We start from the raw sequence: 12,883 nt of genomic DNA on the forward strand, positions 1-12,883 counted from the left end.
AAAATCTTATTAAAATCCACTGAAGATTGTTGTAATTTCACAAAACTTGAAAAAGTTGTTTTAACCAATTTTTACAAACATCACTGAGTTGTAACTTTTATTATCAAAATTGTTTGGTATGCAATTTTAAGGAATTTTTCCCCTGAAAGCGGAAATGCGCATGTAAAAGAATAACCCTGTAATTTTCAATTTAATTTAATATTTCCCCCAAGAAGACCCACAGGCAAAACTGTATCCAGTTAGTTTTTTTTTTTTTGTTTTTTTTTTGGCAGGAGGTTCTATAGTTTCCTTTGGCTGGTAATCTGCAAAGTCACCAGAAACGTTCCTCAAAATATTAATGAAAAACTCTTCTGCTCAAGCTCATCAAAGAGAAACCTGAAGCACCACTATTCCAATCTCTGTGTGTGTGTGTGTGTGTGTGTGTGTGTGTGTGTGTTTAATTATTCATAAATTTAACAAAAACACTTTGAAATTTGCCTGCAGACACTGCACAGCAGGCTGCTATGTTGGCTTTTCTGAAAACGTAATTTGACAGTATTAGGGTAAACTGGAGAGAATCAAATTTAGGACTTTTGTCAAACAAGGTAAAACGTCTTCATGGCTTTTTATTGTTGTTATTATTATTATTATTATTATTATTGTTATTATTATTATTATTATTTTAAATTCCCTTCCCCGGCCAGCAGGCCATCCACGGAAAGCAGCTCAGTGGCCAGACAGTGAGATCTGAACAGTGATGTCAGAGAGGACACTGGCACATGTGCAGCTACAGATGTGCCGGTAATTATGGGGGGAGGGGATGAATAGTGGTGTTTTAAGAGGAGATTGGGGCCAATTACAGTGATTTAAAGCAATGGAGCCGGGCCACGAACACACACCTTCTAATTAGCCGACAAAATCCGATGGTGAGTGCGACACATTTGGCGAGGTTGCTAACGGAAACAAAGGCCTGCTGCGTGATGTTTATCTTTCAATATTTAAGGGTCCTGAACCTGTCGGCATTCGATAGCACATTTGCTTTGTGATGTGTTTGTTTCTGCTGTTGTCGATGCTAATGACTTTGAAGGAGCGTGGCGATATATTTAGCTGCTAATCAGACAATATTAATCTAAAGTCATTTGGAAATTTTGTTGCGTTCCAATTGCTTGCGGGACTGTATTAGATAGGACTAAATGTGAAGGGGGGGGGTCCACAAGAGGCTCAAACAGGAATATAATTTCATTTGATTGCCACACTCATCAGGCCCAAATGAAGATTAATGAACACATGATGGGGGATTGAAAATAATAATATTCCTGTTGTCTTTAGGGCTCTAATTTGTTTGAGAACATGCTGTCACGCTACAGAGGGCTTATTGGCATTTGCTAATGGACTGCTCATCGCAACAGAAACAATACAGCGGACGGGGATGGGGGCGTGGGGGGCATCTGAAAACACTGATGAAACCACAAGCTATGATGAGTAAGGATGAGAGGTAGAGTTGCAGTGTGTGTGTGTGTGTGTGTGTGTGTGTGTGTGTGTGATATTAAGTATTTGTCTAGGGAGTCTGCAATGCACTTAACAGAGCCTAAAAGCAGGAGTGTGTGAACAACCGGTTAGTGAGAGTATGCAGATGGTAGTAGCCAATTCCCTAAATAACTTGTTCATTGATCGCAGCAAGTAGATGCAGCATTGATAGTGTTGTTCACCCAAAGGACCCAGATCCACTAATAATTAATTGCGATTGAATAAGGAGGCAGGGCGTCTATACTGCATTGCAGCTCTGCTCAGCACGCTGGAGCTGCACCGTTCAACTCGACTTTGCTCGTTTACAAAAGCGATTCGGTCAGTGAAGCAGCGGTCTGGTCTGGTTGGAGGGTTCGCTCGTGCTGAAGAGAGAACCTGGGCTGCCAAAATGTGAATATTATTGAACGATAATTGTGTAAAATAATCGAACAGTTTGTTTATTTATTTATTTAGTGTGTGTTTGTGTAATAGCTTATGTCTGTGCTGAGGCGCTGCATATAGCTCGACAACTTGCAATAAACACACAAATATCCTCTGTCACTAAACATTTTTCTAATGATACTATTAACATGAAAGTCTCACCAGATGTCATAATAACCAAGATAAGTCAAATAGGAAAGAAATAAAAACAATTTAATGAGTTATGCACAGAGAAATGATGAAATGTTGTTTTTTCTACACTTTAAAAATCTAATTTACGCTAAACCACCGGCAGCTGTGGTTTTACTGTATAAACTATGTAAAATTTTAACAACTACACGTCCCGGTATTTTAGCGTAAATTAAAGATGTTTGGTTTTAGATTATGACACTAACAATTCTTACCTTAATATTCAAAAGTTTGAACAAAAAGTCCTGTAAACAAAGCCATTAATTGTTTTTACAACAACAAAACTATGAAGGTCTGGACATGGATCCTGTTTGAAAATAAAAACCTTCTTATAAGGCATAGATTAACCCTAAATAATCTTAAATTAAGATTAAGATTAACCATAATCAAAATGTTAAAATTAAGATTCCAGGTTTGCTGCTATAATTTAAGGTCATTTGGAAACAATCTGCAAAGGTTTTTTTGCCATTTATACTTTGCATCCACACAAATTCGGCATCTTGGCGGACCAGAAACGATCACTTTTGAAACCAGGTTCCGGAGTAGATCCACTTCAGCACGTATCGATCTCTGCTGCCAGGTGAGCTGCGTCTTTTTTTAGATCATGACGCCGATCTCCATCTATCTCTATCCCGCATCTGCCTCATTCTCAAGAAACCCTAAAAGAAAAAAGAACAAACCTGGTGTCTTTCTGTGTTTTTCGTGTTGGTCTCTGACATAGTTACAGTGCCACCGATCGGGCCGACGTACCTGCCACAACATTTTCTGTGGCGCTGCACATTTCTTCTTACAGGGCCCAAGTTTAGTCGAAGTCATAAAAAACAGGACTGAAAATACAAGTAATGAAGAACTTAATTCAATTTGAGGCAGCAGTAGTCAGTAAACGTGCTACTTTGGCTCTAATTTAGATAAATAAATTATTACAATTAACTAAATGGCAGTATTTCTGAGCAATCGGTTGTTATTGATTGATATTTGCATTGCAAACAGTTGATGCTTTGTTTTGTCAGAGCTAATTTCCTGACGGGGTTCAGTGATTTTACGTGCACCTCTACGCTTAAAATGTCTTTGTGTTGATTTAAAACACACAAAGAACCGTACTTAAAGTATTCAGACGGCTGAATGTACTGTCACACTCCCAAAAAATTAGCACTGAAAGAATATTATCGACAGAAACCGGGGGAAAGTGGCCTGAAACAGAGGGGTTTGTTCCTGTTGGCTCTCACTGTTGCATCTATGACTCTGCAATGGACCAGGTGGTTGTTTTTATGGTGGTTGTAAGATAACAAAATTGATGACCTTAATGTTGTTGTCAAGTTGTCTATGCTGCTGTAGTATAAAATAACCAATGGGGTGCGAGAGACCAATAACCAGAAAGTTTGGACGTAAGGGGAACGAGATTAAACTTTAAAATATATTTGTGAAATCTTGGCTCCTGTGGGAAACGGTGCTGGAAACAAACGTGGAAGTAGTGAATATTTTTACAGCCTTGTTGGTGCTGTGTAATTAAAAATGAGATTGGAGGAGAAAGGCAGACATTTTATTGTCAGAGTGGCTAATGAAAAAGTAAAAAACTAAAAACGAACAAAGGGGGAGGGAAAACAGCTCTGCATTATATTACAGCGGATATACTTTAATATGGCTTTATTATAAAGTGGGCAAAATATAGAATTAAAAGCTTTATTAACAAAGCTAGTTTGGGATCTGTTTACTTGTATGCAGATCGATTGTTTCTGTTTTATTTGTTAGATATAAAACTGTCAAAATATTTATTTTTCATTCTGGTAATGAATCCATAATATTATCTGAGTTTGTTTCATTCTCTTTATATATTTGGCTAACAATATTTCTAATTTTTTCCAATTCACAAAACGTTGCAATTCTGTGCTGACAGATAATAAACGATCGGGGTTTTTTTTATTTGTGCCCAGTTGTGTCCTGAGCAACACTCCAAGTCCCTGTGGAAAGACTCAGTGTTCAATCTTCCGTCATTTTATTTCTTTATTTTTTAATGAGTGGTTTATTTTTGGAGACCCGAGTCACTCAGCCATACAGGGTGACTTTAAAGAAAATGATATTTAAAGGTTCTTTGAATAAACAATGTAGAGTAGTTAACATATAAAGCATTTCATTTACAGATGAGATGAGAGACATTAGCTAGGATCCATGTGTTGCACATATAGATATGTTGTAGATTCTAACATCTTTTCAGGTATTTTTTTTTTTTGCCATCCTTCTTGCTGTGAGCGGACACATTTACAGGGCCGGGACTTTAACGTGTTAATTTCGATTAACTACACCGGTTTTAATTTGTTAAAACCTGATGTGCAAGCGATATCCGCAAACAACATGACAAATCTGCTTCTTTTGTCCCACAGGGTGTTAATTTTTGCTTCAAAAAAACGACCTAATGGGACGCTGGGAAAGACTGTTGTTGTGTGCAGTTTGTTTTAAAGGGTTTTAGCCTGCCACAAAAGCAACACAAGAATCAACACAAAACATGTCGCCGCCAGCACAGACATCCCCAACGTCGATGTCGGCCTCCACTGTCCACGATTCTGAAGACGTTCCTAAAACTCTCGAAAACTGAATCAGTACAACAGCACCGATCTGACGGCCACATAACCTCAATATCAGATCAGAAACAATCAACATATTTACTGTTGAGTCTGTTTGTTCAATAATTTAGCAGCAAACAGGGCTTTTGAGTTATAAATCTTTGTTTTGTCGACATATGATTTTGAACTAAAATGCATCGTTTGTTCTGTACAATGCATTAATTACAAACCTTATAATTAACTTTATTAAAAATCTTAATCAAGTCCCACCACTAGTCATTTATATTAGGAGCAGAAATAATGTAGGAAAGAGCTGTGTAACAGTTATTACTTTTTCCCCTGAGCTCTTTATATTAGTTAGCTGCACAGTTAGCATGGTTAGCAGTAATAAAGCTGAAGTCTAAAATGCCGAGAGAAAGGAGTCACTCTCATTAGCAATGAAATTTATAAAAGGCTGCCATCATGGCAAAGGTTGAAAGTTCAAAAATATAAAACGGAGCTGAAATGGTTTTGGATCAAATGAGTGTCTCCTTAACCTTTGTAAAACACTGCAAAAGCACATCGTTCTGGATCAATTGAGCATATGCTTACAGAGACTGTAACTGTTCAGTGTTCACCGTATAAACATGACTACTTCTGGCAAAGACTTTGTGAATGTAAAAACGAGAACCTGAAGTCTTCCTCAGGGTTATTCACTAAAACATGTGGAGAGGGAGAGGGAGAGAGAGAGGGAGAGAGAGCAATGGTTATAATTACTCTCTCTCTCGTGCTTCTTCTACTTAAGCCAAGCAACATTCGAGATTTTGCAAGCGGCACAGCTCAATAACGTCACTCGCGTGCATACGAGTTATTAATAAGAGGATGCTTTCGCACACTCTGCTTTTTTTTTTTTTTTTGGCTGACGCTGCAGCCACACGATGTATCATTCCAAGCAATGCTATCCAAATTAAAAGCATGGAAAAAAGCCCGAGGTTTATGAGTTCTGTAGCGGTCGGGGCCCTGAGGATCACATCCAACATGCAGCTTCAGATGAAATGTGTGATTCGAAAGGAAGGAGATGACATCCCTATTATTTCCTGAGTCATCAACTATCCACTCCAATACCTTCTGTCTGTCTTTCATCTCTCACTTCACTCTCACTGTCTGTTTTGCGACATAACTCCGTATTTTATTATTTCGAGCAATAAATAGTTTGGAAACACGGGAGGATATAGCATGATAACCCAGATATTATTTGTATTGAACTGAGAGGCAAAATCAAAACTACTTTCTGCACTTTATTTTTTTTAAGTTACCAACAAAGGTTCACACAAATGGACAAAAGGCTTTGATCTGTTCACATTTGTGCACAAACAGCAGGATTTCTCTGAGTATTTCGTACAAGTGAGATGAAGTGTAGGTGGATTCTCTTGGCAAGGTGCAAACTGCACAAGCTGAGGCAGAAGGATAAAGGTGAAAGGAGAAAAAAGTAGGGTGGAGAATATAAATAGCGTCATCTATAAAAAAAAAAAAATAATAATGTCACAAAAATGTTCGCCGAATGACCTTTAGAGAGACGATGCCGTTTTAAAGTAGACTTCTTGTCATAGGGGCAGAGCAACATTAATTACCTTACATCTATATTTAACACTGAATTTTGGAGGATGTTTAAAGGAGGAGATCTGTGCAAATTATGGACATTTGAAGCATAACATCATCCTCAGTTTCAATTTAAAAAAAAAAAAAGACTCCAACGCTCCTTTTCAACACCTCCTTCATCAGATTCTCTGTGATTGATGATGACCAGAAGGTGACAGAGAATAGCATCCTGGGTGAGCTCATTATTCTGCCAACCTCCCAAAGAATGAAAGCAAATGCAGCTGTCTAGCCTCCCCATAACCTGATCTGATGCCACCCTGGGAAACTGCCTATGTGGCCCATATCGACACCGACTGGTCACACTGCAAAAAATCCCATTTCAAAAACAAGAAAAAAAGTACAAAACTAGGGTAGAGTTTCTTAAAATAAGAAAAAATTATCTTGTCAAGATTTTTTGAAAAAACAAACAAAAAAAATCTAACCAAGATGAACCTACAAATATCTTAAAATTTTGTGTATTTTTACTTAAAACAAGCCAATTTTACTTGTAGAAGTATGATATATTATCTTATTTTAAGAAAAAATATTCTCAAGTAAAGAAAATGTTACTTGACATTGAATTTCTTGAAACTAGTGTCTAAAACTAGTTGACTTTTTATTGTTAAAGCGCGCTACAGATGAGCCAAGGTGTTTTTAGTCCAGATCTGAACGAGCACCGACTGCACACAGAGAATTTACACGCTTTCAACTTTTTTCACATTTTATCATGTTCCAAACTTAAACTTGAATATATTTTACACATCAAATCAGTCTCCGAGTGATGAATAAGTATGTACAGGTATGTCTTTAAAAAAAAAGACAGAATATTGTATGTCAAACATATATTTCCTGTAAATGTGATTATTTTGGCTTACAGGAAATGACCGGCTAAAATTAACCCTACATCAAAGTATATACATTTTATGCAATTAAAGTAACTTTAGAAAATCAACTTACTGACAAACTGTATCTGATGATTAAAGACCAAACATCTTAGTGTTTTAGCATCCCTCTCTCGTAGGAAGATGAGTGAAATGCTTTTGTTCATCAAAAATGTTTCATTGAATGTACAGCGTGCCCTGGGCAATGAAAACCAATTAGAGAGGCAATTATTTTACTTAAAAACTGCTCAGATTTATTTTAAGATGAATTAAGTTGAGACGTTAAAGGGAAAGTCATTATCGAGTTGTAAGTGCCCACCCAAAAAAAAAAAAAAAAAAAAATCAATGCTTTTTGTTTTAATTTTCACATTTTTTTCAGCTCTGAGTTGAACTTCCTAACAAATTAGAATCTGTTCATTGAGACTTTCTGGGTAAACAGAGTTTTTCAGATGGGATGTGGACATAGAGGCATGTAGACATGTTTGCCAATTGTTTTTCACTAAATGAGGTGAAAAGTGTAAAGCCACATTTAATGCTTCTTACTTCCATTTTAGTCTTTGACAACTTGAAACATAAGTACTTTCAGATATTGTAGCATTGACCCCCATTATAAAGCTATAAATAATAACATGCTCTGATCAAGATTGCCTTACATCAGCTTAGAGCAGCAGGGATAAGTGGAGTCAGTCTTATTTTCAGATTTATTAATAACTCTTAGACCGTGTGAATGGAGCGCTTCCACATTTCAGCCCGAGATGTTCAAGTGATCATTAGGTATGGAAGATGGAAAACACAGGACAACATAAGAAAGTTTATTTCTTTTGATAATGACGGTATATTTAGCGACAAAAACAAAGCTACGAAACTAAACAGTGCTTTTGTATCTATCTGCACACAGTGTGATTTACTGTTAATTAACCTCTCAGAGAAAAGTCATAAAAAAGTAAGAAAAGTTTAACAGTACACTCTACTGCCTGCACAGACTATATTTACTCCGAGTTGCATTACATCCATGAAGTATAATGTCATCCTAAAATCTTTTTTTTTTCCAACATGGGTAACTCCACTACAACCACAAAGAGAAATCAACCACACAACAAGAAGTCTCTCATCTATGAGGAACAAAGCTGATTCAAACATGAAAGCCTAAGATGAACAAAATCTATGTCCTCAACGATGCGTCACATAATACCAGGCGCTACACTTTGCTTTTGAACGCAACAGATCTGTGCTGTGCATCAAGCAGATGGTGCAGGCATGAGCCAGTATGAGAATCTTACGGTAAAAAATATGCACTTTCACTGTATGTTGAAATGTATTTTTGCATAAAAAGTGAGACCTTGAACGTCCAACAGGTTCTAACAGCTTTTAGTCCATGTATTTATCTTGCCACATTGTTCCGACTTTAACCTTTCTCCTGAACAAAGCCACTGTCAAAGCCATCCACTGTCAAACAGATTGCACGACTGGCCCAAACCTTATCTGTTTACAGCTGCCTTTCTCTCAATAAAGCCATCTATAGGGTTAACTCTGTATGCTGTTTACAAAAATACAAGGTATTCCCTTATAAGTGCTAATTTGAAATATTTCTGATGCATCTGCTTTGTTGTGCTCGCGGCAGACGGCTGCTCGCAAAAAGCATTTTTTTTTCTGCCGAAGGTTTCCTCCTGCTAAAAGAAGGCTGTTATTTTCTACTGTCGCCACGTGCTTGCTCAGAATGAGGGATTGCTGTAAAGTCAAGGCCTCTGTCCAATGTCGTCACTCTGATGAAAACTCCAAAACATGCCTTGGCCTTTCATGAAAATAACTTTAGAAGAATAAGCCTTTCATGGCTACTTGAGCAGAGTGCTGTGTAAATATACTGCAGCGTCTTAAGGATAATAAATAATTTCAAGCCAATGCCTCTTGGGTTCTTGAGCCTTTCGGCGGCTGCTTTTCTCTTCCCTCACCTCCTCAACAGGAAAAGCAATGCCAGTGCTTCCATCTGACACCATGACATGATGCATCCTAAATTCAAGTCTGCAGATGGACAAATTAACAACTTCCTGGAAGTCGCCTGAGGCTCTCGGCAACCTGCGCCAAATTTTGGAGCAGTGTGTGCATGTTTGCCCAGCTTTTCTGCCTTGCTGTGAGAGTATCAAAACACTAAATCTCAACAACCCGAGTCTCTCATATACAGTCCAGCGAGAGCAGAGGAAACATAATGCATCAACCATCAAACTTCGTCTTCAACAACACGTTGACTGGGATTCTTGTTCAATAGGATGACAGAGTAGTCGCTTTCTTTGGCTGGCTGACAGCAGCGATTTTGTTGAACTCTTGCGTTGCATTTCCTGCTTGGTCCTCTTCGTGTCAGGCAGGCTCCCCATCTGCTGTCTCTCATCCATCTCAGAGCGTCTGCTCCTGTGTGAAGGGGAAACCTGTGAGAGAAGCAGAGGCATCAGAGACGTGGCATAAATTTATAGGTTGAAAGGCTCAGCAGACAATGTCTGTCTCCAAACACCTCGGCCAGATGGCCAGTGTCTGCCAGGGAGAGGGCCAGTCCCTCGCGTTCAAACATGTCACTTTAGCAGAGAGAAGTTTCATGATTAGTGTTTTTTTTTTTTTTTATTAGATGAACAAATTTATTTGTGGAACTTGATTTGTTCAGAATAGTAATTAAATATTTAAGAGTTTATTTGTCCAAAGTTGGACTGTTGGCTTACTTTGTTTTAAAGAAAGTTGCTTTCGGATGGGTAGCAATTATCCCATTGGAGTCTTGCATAGGTTTATACAAACATTAATAGGCTATAATGTGGTGATTAAACAACTAAATCTTGAAAGTGTGATCAGTTGGTGGTGGGGCAATACTTCTTGGTGGCTCTCTGGATCTGTCTTACTGAATCTTTGGACTGAGCTCACCGGGAAGCCAAACTTCTAGGGAGGAGGCATCATTGAGCACTCATTAGTTAGTTTTGTTTAAATGGGACAGTGATAAACATACAATATTGTCATAAATACTAGATTTAGCAAAATGCTAATTTCCCATAAGCCGACACAAGATACAAACATTCATGCATTTACATTCACAAAAATAACAAATAAAAACTCTATAGAAAGTCAGAAAACTGGCTTGGATTAAAACATTTACCAATCAGAGCTGGAGTTGGTGTGAAACAAGAGACACGTCAGGTTAGAGAGCAAGGAAAAAAAAACTTTTCTTTTTTTCAAAGCCACATTGTTAAAGCCAAAGAGAAAACCAAAATATCAATTCACTCTTGACATAATGCAGGACATAGGTCGTTTTTACCTTTTTATGTCATGGAAATAAATATTGGATCATATTCATGTTCTAACAAATGCATCATTTTTTTTTCACACCGTGGTTATTTCTTAAAGTAACAACCAGTCACAGTTTAGTCAAGGTTGTTCAATTAAATCAATTGATTTAATCAATCAAGTGTTTAAATTATTAAAATTAAACGATTTCAGAATTTAATTAAAATGTTCTAGGTAAGCTGATTTATACAAACTTTGACGACTTTTTAATACGTACATTTTGATTTTACCCTTTATAAAAAGCAGCAGGTTCAATAAGGAGCGAGATCACTGCTACTGCAGGACACCACCTGCAACAAAAGAGCTTGATTTCTCTATTGTGACTTATTTTACCCTGCTGTACTTCATTCCACAAAAGACACAATACCAATGGTAAAAATGAACCAAAAAGAGTCTAAGTAAGCTTGTCAGAGACACGATATAAACTAAGCCAAACTCAGAAGTACTGGGAGAATATGCAAACCAAAAAGGACAAAGAGAAGCACGCCATGTGTGTTTCTGAGAACCATATGCAGGTTTGTTGTCTGACTCTTTCTTGGCAGGTTCTGCTTGCAACACAACTGCCGTGGAGTCCAAACTAAGTCCATGTTTGATAGTTTCTACCCAAGACTGGCTTCCTTTTCTGAGGGAGACGTAATGGTCTGTCAGCCCCTAAGATCCACAGACAGATGGAGACTCATCTCTCCTCCTCCTCCTCCTCTCCTTCTCTCTCTTCTCCCAGGCAGAGCTGTTCATCCTGCCCCAGGGAACATATGTGCTGCTTCGAGGGGGAAAGAGCAAATTTTTGCACGTGGGCCAACTTTGAGTCCTGGCATGCTTCCCAAGTGGCTTATTTATTGTTCTGTTGAACCGTTTGTCTCGACGGACACATAGGCTCGGATTCACTGCCCTACATACATAACTCGGGGCACACAAGGACACACACGCTGCTACATTAAACCGACAGGCCACAAAAGGCAGAAAGCAATTAACGGTTAAGTTACTGTCTATCAGTATTTGAGGCCTCTCTTTTCAATCCATGCAAACATGGTGCAAGTTGTTAGCCTTATTAGATTGGTGCTGAAAGCTAATTACTTAATGATATCAGTGTTTGCATTAAAAAAAAAAAAAAATCGTTTGAGCTATGCGTGCCAAAAAAGCAGATGTATGGAAGACTCTTGAAACCCCTAGAACAGTTTCTTCAGATTTAGATCTACTTAATGGACAGTATTGAAGTGGCATACAAGAAATTACAGCTTACAGTTACAGTTATGATTAAGTCATATTTGTTTAGAAATTTTCAAATGCAAAATTGTTGTTAATTGTTGTGTTGGGTTGCTTTTCAACAAAACCACAGCAACTGTTGACTTTAGCTTGACTTAAATTTTAATGGCAAAAGTTGGTTGGGATGCTTTTTTGTTTGTCGGCCATATTGGATTTAACAAAACTAATAATTTCTTGCATTTGCAGTTGATTGCCAGTAGTTGATAGTGTATTTTGTGATGCATTAGTGTCCACTTCAGTGATCTCTGTGCATTTATACCATAAAAATCCACAAGAAGCACAAGAAAATGGCTTTTAGACAGCTGTCCACTGTAGTGACCACTATGCATGAAAGAGTTAATTTACTCTTGTAAGGTTTATAAGAGCATTCAGAGGCAAATTGTTCATATATGTTCACTTTCAGTCTAAGACTCTCAGTCTAAACTGAGATACTTTACAGATATAACAGGACTTGATGTTTCAAAGCAAAGGTTTAATTTCTTTACATTTGGAAAATGGACCATATAGGAATTTTGACAGCAGCTCAGCGCTCACTTAGGTAAGTTTAAGGTTTTAGATTGGAGGAAATGGTGGCAAATGTCTGGCCCACGAGTTATTTTAGAGAGCTTTGTTTTGGTTAATAACTCTCCAAGAAAGAGACTTTATTCCAATATTCCAACATTTTCTTAGTAAGTCAGCAATTGCTTAAGCTAAAGAAGTACATTTATGGTGAACAATAATTCAATTAAACATTTACAATGGAAAAGCTCACCGAATGGGAATAAGCTTATAGTTTTATGATTTAAATTAATTATGGTTTAAATTTTTATCACGGTGTGCAGTGGATGAATAAAGGCAAACTTCTTGTGTACTTATGAGATCTATAATGCAGACTGTCAGGGGAAGGCCTGTGTTTGAGCGCAGATCACACAAGTCATCACGGTTCATGACCGAGTGCGATTCTAAAAGGCACCAAAGAAAATTACCACACAGCAAATTAACTCGGCAGACTGTGATTAAAAAAAAAATATATATATATATATATATATATTTTTTTTTTTTTTTTTTTTTTTTTTTTTTTTTTTAAAATATTTTTTTTTTTTTTTTTAAAAAAATTTGGGGGGGGGGGGAAAATTTTTTTTTTTTTTTTGG

This window comes from Poecilia latipinna, unplaced genomic scaffold (assembly GCF_001443285.1).
Source record: "Poecilia latipinna isolate Pla-1442-1.1 unplaced genomic scaffold, P_latipinna-1.0 Scaffold2021, whole genome shotgun sequence".
NCBI classification, from domain to species: domain Eukaryota; kingdom Metazoa; phylum Chordata; class Actinopteri; order Cyprinodontiformes; family Poeciliidae; genus Poecilia; species Poecilia latipinna.